We start from the raw sequence: 8,104 nt of genomic DNA, 5'->3' as shown, positions 1-8,104 counted from the left end.
AATATCAACAGTACAAAGATTGAAATTTCTTTTGAGAGCCAAATTTTTAAAACTTAAACTTCTTCTAATGCCACTTCTTCAAAATAGACTCGCCCAGGCTGTGGTATTTTGTGGAAGAGCCACACTCAAGGGGCCAAAGAGCTGCATGTGGCTCGTGAGCAGCAGTTTGCTGACCACTGGTCTAAGCCAGTGCTTCTCCATCAGAATGCAATCTGGGCAAGGCACAGATTGCCTGGCCACACCCCTAGGCTTTCTGATTTGAGATAATTTGCATTTCTAACAAGTTCCCAGGTGATGCTGTTGCCGAAAGTGAAGGGCTTTGAGAAACACAGGTCTAAGCCGATCTATTCCCCTTTGTAGTGTGGGTCAGGAATCTGGTTTAAACTAAATCAAAACCAGGTGTTCTCCTGGCAGTGATTATTGGTCTAAATAAGGGCTGGGACTTAATTTCTGGGTCTGTTGAGGGAAGGATCACCATTGCACCTAGACTGGAGGAGCTCCTTGCACACCCCTTCACTCCCCACCCCCTAAATTAATAAGCAAGCAATTTAGCAAGCAATGTAGCTGCAGGTGCTGCTGGAAGCCACCTATGCCCACAAAGGGATGACCACAGCAAGCACGTCAAACTCTAGGCCCATAGGCCGCATGCGGCCCACAACAAATATTTTTGTGGCCCAGCCAATATAACGGTATGTAACGTTTTAATAAAAATTTTGTAACTTAATTTTTACAATATCCTGTTATATATAATTATTAATAATAAACTACAACGTTTGCTAATGACTGATTACTATAATCGTGTTGCATTCATTTCCCTTACACGCCTCACTCGCAGGCGCACCATTTCTCTCCACTAATACTAGCAGTGAATGTTTTAGCAGCCGATTGCCTTGTCACTAGTCTTGTGCTGACCTGTTTGGTGTGTGCAACAGGAAATATTTCGCTTTTGGAGAACAAGAAAAATAGGTTTATTTGAATTACGTTTATTAATTTGTGCAGCTATTCAGTATCTGGTAAATTAATGTTCAAGAAAAAATATTAATTTTAATTAAAATGTTCTATTATTTTATTTTAACTATTAACTCATTTATTTCAGCCCTTTGTATTCAGGATGTCTCTATCGAAATAAACCTACATTTCTATGAAAATTGAAGCTTTTGGTTTTTTGTGGCCCACAAAACTTAAACCTTGTTTATTTGGTCTGTGGTAGCCTTTGAGTTTGACATGCTTGGACTACAGTGACATGAACGTTGGAGCAGGCTGACCTGAGGTCTGCCGATTTCGGGGATACCCGCTCCCCATTCTGTGAGATGCTACTCTTATTGATAAGCATGCCTGAGCTGGGGTTTCTTTTCCAGCCCTTGAAAATACCCTAATTGAAACAGTGTTAACCAGGAAAGAGGCGCCTCTGTACGCATTAAGTGAGAGTCAGTTGGAAGGAGTTTGAGGCGTGGTCTAGCTAAAAACTGTCTTGAAAGCACAGTTGACCCTTGAACAACGCGGTTTTGAAATGTGCGGGTCCATGTATAAGGGATTTCCCCCGGAAAAAATACGTGGCTTCATATGTACGGCTTTTCGCATCCCAGGATTCAACTAACCACAGAGTGAAAACTGCTTTTGCATTGCCAACGTCAGATTCCCCGCCGCTCATCCAAAGTGCTGTTTTCAGCCTGAGTTGAATCTGCAGATGCGAAGGGCTCACTGCAAAGTCAAGGCGCGCGAGCAGGTGTCCCCGGGGAGGCAGTGGCGCCCGAGCTCCGCGGTGAGCATCAGCCCCTGGCTTTGTTCTCCCTTTATCTCAGGTAAACACAAAACTGGAGGTTGCTCTCTCTCTTTCTCGGGGAGATGATGCTTGAGTTTCAGTTGAGAGAGGCAGCACTTAGGAATAAAAATAGGAAGAAATGGGGAGAAAGAGAATTCTGGAGAGCACTGAGTGACAAAGCAGGGGGCCAGGTCATAATAACCTCCAGGGCTGAGTTAAGGAGCTTGAACTTTGGCCCCCACAGCGAGGCCAACCAAGGCTTCTAAATATGGTAATGACAAGTTACTCTTGATTACTTTTTTTTTTCAATAAAACCTCTATTTATTAAGTCCTGATATGTGCCAGGCAGTGGAGCACCAGTAAGACTTGATTCCCCGAGAGCCCTCTCTTGTGAAGATCTACATTGAAAAATGAAGGCTGTAAGTGATAAGTGCTCAAATAGATGGGCCAGGGCATCGAGAGAACCAAAAGAGAGCACAGTTGTGTCTATTGGCCATGAGGTGACGGTAGAGGTAGGTCAGGGTTTAAGGGGACAGGTGGTGTACACAGGAAAACTGGGAGAGTGTGGGAGGAGCCCAGGTGAGAGGTTCCAAGGCCATGAAGTGAGGCAGCAGCCTTAAAAATAAAGAAGCTCGTGGACGAGAAAGATCAAGACCTCGATAAAGGACCATTGGGATGCTGGGTAAGAGAGAGGAAGGCTCCCATGGGCTCCTGTGGGTTGGTTGGATGGATGTGGTGCCAGGATGGAAGGAGGTCGAAGTCAAAGCACAGAAGTCATCCTTGACCCCTCTTTCCTCCTCACCCGCCACTCAGCTCTTGCACCAAATCCCTCCCATCTCTTAACCCTCCTCCAACTCTACAGTGGCCACCTGCTGTCATTTCTCTGATCAGGGCCTCTGCCATATAGTGTACTTATTTTAGTTTATGAATACAAACTTTTGCCTTGTTTGAAAGTGATCTTTAGGTGTTGAGTTGGGACCATCCTTGAAACAATCTGGTGATGAATTGTAGGTGCCTGAGGCTCTTTGAGTGAGGGGTTGATAGATTAGGGAGGGGGAAGAGGAAGTGGGATAACACAGTCACTGGGACCCCAGATGGTTTTTTATTTATTATTATCCTCACTGAGAAGTGAGGATATTTTTTCATTGGTTTTTAGAGTGGAAGGGGGGAGGGTGAAAAAGAGAGAGAGAGAGAGAGAGAGAGAGAGAGAGAGAGAGAGCAAGAAACATTGATGGGAGAGACACATTGATTGGTCGCCTCCTACACTGGATCGAACCTGCAACTCAGGTACCTGCCCTTGACTGGAAATCGAACCCAGACCCTCTGGTGTGCAGGCTGAGGCTCTGATGACTGGGCCAGGCCAACCAGGACCCCGGATCTTTGAACTTGCAGGTTTTTCAAGTTAGTCTTTTCTTGATAATCTTGAAGAGTGTTCTTGTCCTGCAAATATTTTAATCTTTATGCGAACATTTTCAGGAGCATTTTTTAGTGTTTCCACCAGGGGAGAGTAATGTCCTTTACAACGCTGGTACTGTGAATAGGAGAATTTATCATTCTTTTTTTTGGACTTGAAGTGGGTGTGAGTGGGTAGAACTGATTAATTTTGACTGCCAGTGGACATTAGGGTGGATTTGGAGCCAAATTCTAGCAGATGACAGAGCAGGGGAAGTGAAATAGCCTCTACAGAGCTAGAGTCTTTTAAACCAGAGCAACCACTTGATTAAATCAGCTGCTGCAGTTGGTTAAATTGAGTAGCTATCTTAAGCCTGAAAATTCATAATTCTTCAGTCTCCGGTCTGGCAGCCTTAGGAAGTTTGAGGACTTTGATTTGGCAAGAATTATACGTCCCATGAAACCATAAGGAACAAATATTGCCGAACAGAGAACAAGGGAGAATTGCTTCTGAAGAACTCAGACTCCTAATGAATTCTGGCTGTTTGGTCACTAATTCCACTTTAGCTTGTCAGGAGAGATTTGGCTGCTGGAAGAATAAAACTGTTTCCACTGGGTAAGTTTAATGGGCTTGGCCTTTAGCTAGATGGACGAGCCATCACGGTGTTATGGTAGAAGGACTCAGAATCAGGGGAAGACATTTGAATTCTGGCGCTGTGCTTTCAATGAATGTGACCAGTGTGGATTAGGATCCTGTTATCTGGGCTTTTTTCCCCGCCTCTGGCTCCATCACTAACTCTGTGTCATCTTAGCTAAGTCACTTGGCACCTTTGGTCTTCACAGTCCATATCTGTAAGATGACTCAGTTGGTCCAGGTGAACTTTACAACATTCTTTATTCTATGAAAACACAAATCCACTCCCACTGTAGGATTTAGCCACCACCTGGACAGTCCAGGGTAGTTCTATGGAAGAGGTTTTCAGCATGACATGGAGGGGGCACCTTTAACCAACTTTATCCAGCAGCACAGAATTTGGACTTAGTTATATAAAACAAGGAGGCTCATGATTGTATTCAATGGGCAGCGAGCTGGGAGAAATGGATCCTATAAAGTTTCATCTAAAAGGCATTAGTACTTTTCTTTCCTCCCCATTACTTTACAAATGAGCAAGAGGAAATGTGGCAAGATCCTTCAAGAATCATTTATGCAGATACTGTTCTGGGTGGAGCTACAGAAGCAAATGAAGCAAAGTCCCTGTTCTCTTGAGCTTAAGTTTCAGCTAGAGGAGAACCAGCGGTGTAGTGTGGTAGATGGTGATAAATGGGAGGACGGAAGTATAGTAAGAGGGAAAGGGCATGCCAGGATTCCATTTCATTTAGGTTCTCTGGGAAGGCTTCTCACTGACAAGACATTTGAGCAGAGCCCTAGGGAAGATTTCTGGGGAAAGCTTGTTTCAGATAAAACAGTGAATGCAAAGGCTTAGAGGCAACCCAGAAATAATAGGCAGAACCAGAATTCACCTATTCACTGGTTCATTCATTCATTCATTCAATTAATACTCAGTGCTACTCTGTACTATGCACTGTTTCAGCTCTAGGATTGGAATCTTGTTTAAATTCAAAGCATTTGTTTTCCAGCACTTTAAATGATGCCTCCTTGGTATAGTGTCCTGTTGCTGAGCACTGTATAGGCATCTCATTGAAGTTCGTCTTCAAAAACAATTCAGTGAAGTTGTTTCATGAAAAATAAAGATACGTGGTACTAAAAGATGAAGAAAAGTGAAACAATATTATTTATTGCAGATCTTATTAAATTAGATGGAAAGACTCACTTCTTTGTCTTGTGAATAATTCTTTGTCTTGTAAGTTATCAGAGTGACTTCGTTGATATTATTCATTTAATTTATGTGAACATTTATTGAGCTTCTATTTTGTGCCTGGTGTGGTGTTAGAAAGATGAATAAAGTACGAACTCACACAAAGAATTACAATAGTGGTGAAAAATCTTCTAAGTGTTAGGGTGAAGTCAGAATGAGCAAAGTGCCATTCTAGCTGGGGAAGTCATGAAAAGTTTTATAAATCAAGAAAGGCTGGGCAGGAAATTCAAGGTATTATGTCAAGAATTATGGATATACACCATTAGCACTGCATGGAGCAGATATTTTAAAGGGTGTATTGGTGGTGGTGGTGGGGACTTACAAGCAGAATTAATAGAGCACATGCAATAGGCTATTCTTTTATTGACCCACTAGAGGCCCAGTGCATGGATTCGTGCACTGGTGGGGGCCCTCAGCCTGTGCACCCTCTTGCAATCCAGGACCCCTTGGGGGATGTCGGATTGCTGGTTTTGGCCCTGCGGGGATTGGGCCAAAACCGGCAGTCCAACATCCCCAAAGGGATGTAGCAGTGTGCGAAGCACCAGGGTAAGCCCAGCTTCTGGCTGAGCAGCGCTCCTGCTGTGGGAGTGCACTGATCACCAGGGGGCAGATCCTGCATTGAGTGTCTGCCCCCTGGTGGTCAGTGCACATCATAGCAACCGGTCAACCGGTCATTTGGTTGACCGGTCACTTAGGCTTTTATATATATAGATGTTTCGGTCAATGCTAGGCTACACATATGAAAGCCAACATTCCACTTGAAAGGGTTCCAATCCCATAACTCTACATATTTATAGGGTCAAAGGAACAGGGGGCGTGCCTGTGACTATGGAACAATAGTAAGAAAATAACGTTGTTGGTAAAGGGCAGTTTCCAAAGCCTAGCAGCTGGTAGTTTTTTGTGCTAGCTCAGACCTGTTGAGCCAGCTTCCTGATAATATACCCAGATTTGGAGGAAATGAACCTACAGGCCCATCAAGATTTGTCTCTTCTTGCCTGGATGGTGTGGCTCAGTGGTTGAGCATTGACCTATGAACCAGGAGGTCATGGTTTGATTCCTGATCAGGTCACATGCCCACGTTATGGGCTCGATCCTCAGTGTGGGGTGTGCAGGAGGCAGCCAGTTGGTGATTCTCTCTCATCATTGGTGTTTCTATCTTTCTCTCCCTCTCCCTTACTCTCTGAAATCAATACAAATATATACATAAAGATTTGTCCAGATGAGTAGGAGTTTAAAGGGCAGTCCTTTATGGAAGGAACAGTGTGTGGAATTGGAGGGAAACTAGAGATCATGGTGTGTTTGGAGAACTGCAGCTATTTTGTCATGATTAAAATATATATTGTGAGGCCAGTAGGAGATAGGCATTAGAAATTGAGGGGCCATTAGGAAGGAAAGATTCCAGAAAGTTCTCCCCATGGAAGCATATCCAGACAGCTTTATTTGCCGTGTTAAGGTATTTTAAGTTACCTTTTTGCCCAGTGGATCCAATCCTATAGTCGATGAGAACCATGTGAGCTGGGCAGACTGTGGTAAAGTGGAGCTCAGGACATTCCCAGTTCACAGGAAATAGGTGGTATTCAACTCTACATTGCTACTATGTGGACATTTGTGCCTAGTGTTACCAGAGCTTTGGATTTTTTCAAGCAGATTTATACACAAAATATTGTAATTTTAAATATTGGAAACAAATTCAAATGTATGTAACACATGTATAGGCCAAACTAAACAGACTGGACTGGTCTTTGGTTTCTGATCCTTGTGGAAGTTGAAAGGGGCCATGTGAAATCTTAAAAGGATGGCCGATGGGGTCAGTTTTGCTTTTTAGGAGGATTATTCTGGAAGCAATGAACAGAATAAATTGAAGGAAGCCAGGATAGACTCAAGAAGAGTAATTATGAGGCTCTTGAAATAAAAATTGAGGTGCTGAATTTAATACAAAGGTAGCAGGAATAAAGCTGAGGGGCATGTAGGAGAATGGCAAGACTTGGCAACCAATGAGATATACATACTGTGGAAAAAGGAGTGTAGGGTGACTTACAGTTTTCTAACGTGGATGCCTAGGTAAATGATCTTTCCAGTCACTGAAATAGGAAATACGGGGCCGACACTGGTTTATAAAGCAATATCAAGAGTTGTTTTTGCATAGATTTAGTTTTAAGGTATCTGTGGGACATCTAAACGAAAACATAGTCAGTTCGATTAATTCTGAAGCTTAGGGAAGAAATCAGATTGACATTACACACCGGGGAGTCATCAATGAGCGGCTCATATGCATTCTTTCAACAAATGTAAATACTTTCCTTTGAGGGGAAGCAGATTTGCCACGACAAAATATGCCTTTTGGGGGGGGTATTGATTATTTTAAGCTGGTTATTTTTTAAGAAATAAAAGACTCAAGCTGAAACCGGTTTGGCTCAGTGGATAGAGCGTCGGTCTGCGGACTGGAAGGTCCCAGGTTCGATTCCGGTCAAGGGCATGTACAGTGGTTGCGGGCACATCCCCTGGTGGGGGTGTGCAGGAGGCAGCTGGTCGATGTCTCTCTCTCATCGATGTTTCTAGCTCTCTATCCCTCTCCCTTCCTCTCTGTGAAAAATCAATAAAATATATTTAAAAAAAATAAAAAAAAGAAATAAAAGACTCAAGAGGAGCCTTTTATCTCCTTCTTACCTGCCTAGAAGAATTCAGATAGAAAAACTGGCTCCAGAAAGGAAAATCAGCTTAGTGTAATATGAACTAAGTATGGCAGACAGGGAGTAATTTAGCAAAGTCTGTTGTTAGACCTCCCTCTGTGCTCCATTGTTTCTGTGTGGCCAGGCAAAAATTTGTTTACAAAATGTTTGCTTTTTCTCATCATCTGTGAATTGTCTACTTTCACCTTGAAATACCAGACCACTGCCTCCCTCTTCTAGTCCAGAATGGCATTTAAACCTCAACTGCCCCGTTTGTCCTTGGGCCCCATATTCTTATGGAACCCCTAGATGTACGTATGAAATAAATTAGTTTTTTCTTCTTCTGTTAATCTGGCTCATGTCAATTTGATTATTAGACCAACCAGAAGTTCTTCTGACTACTT

This window comes from Cnephaeus nilssonii (genome assembly GCF_951640355.1).
Source record: "Cnephaeus nilssonii genome assembly, chromosome: 6".
Lineage (NCBI taxonomy): Eukaryota > Metazoa > Chordata > Mammalia > Chiroptera > Vespertilionidae > Cnephaeus > Cnephaeus nilssonii.
This window is presented reverse-complemented; position numbering follows the sequence as displayed.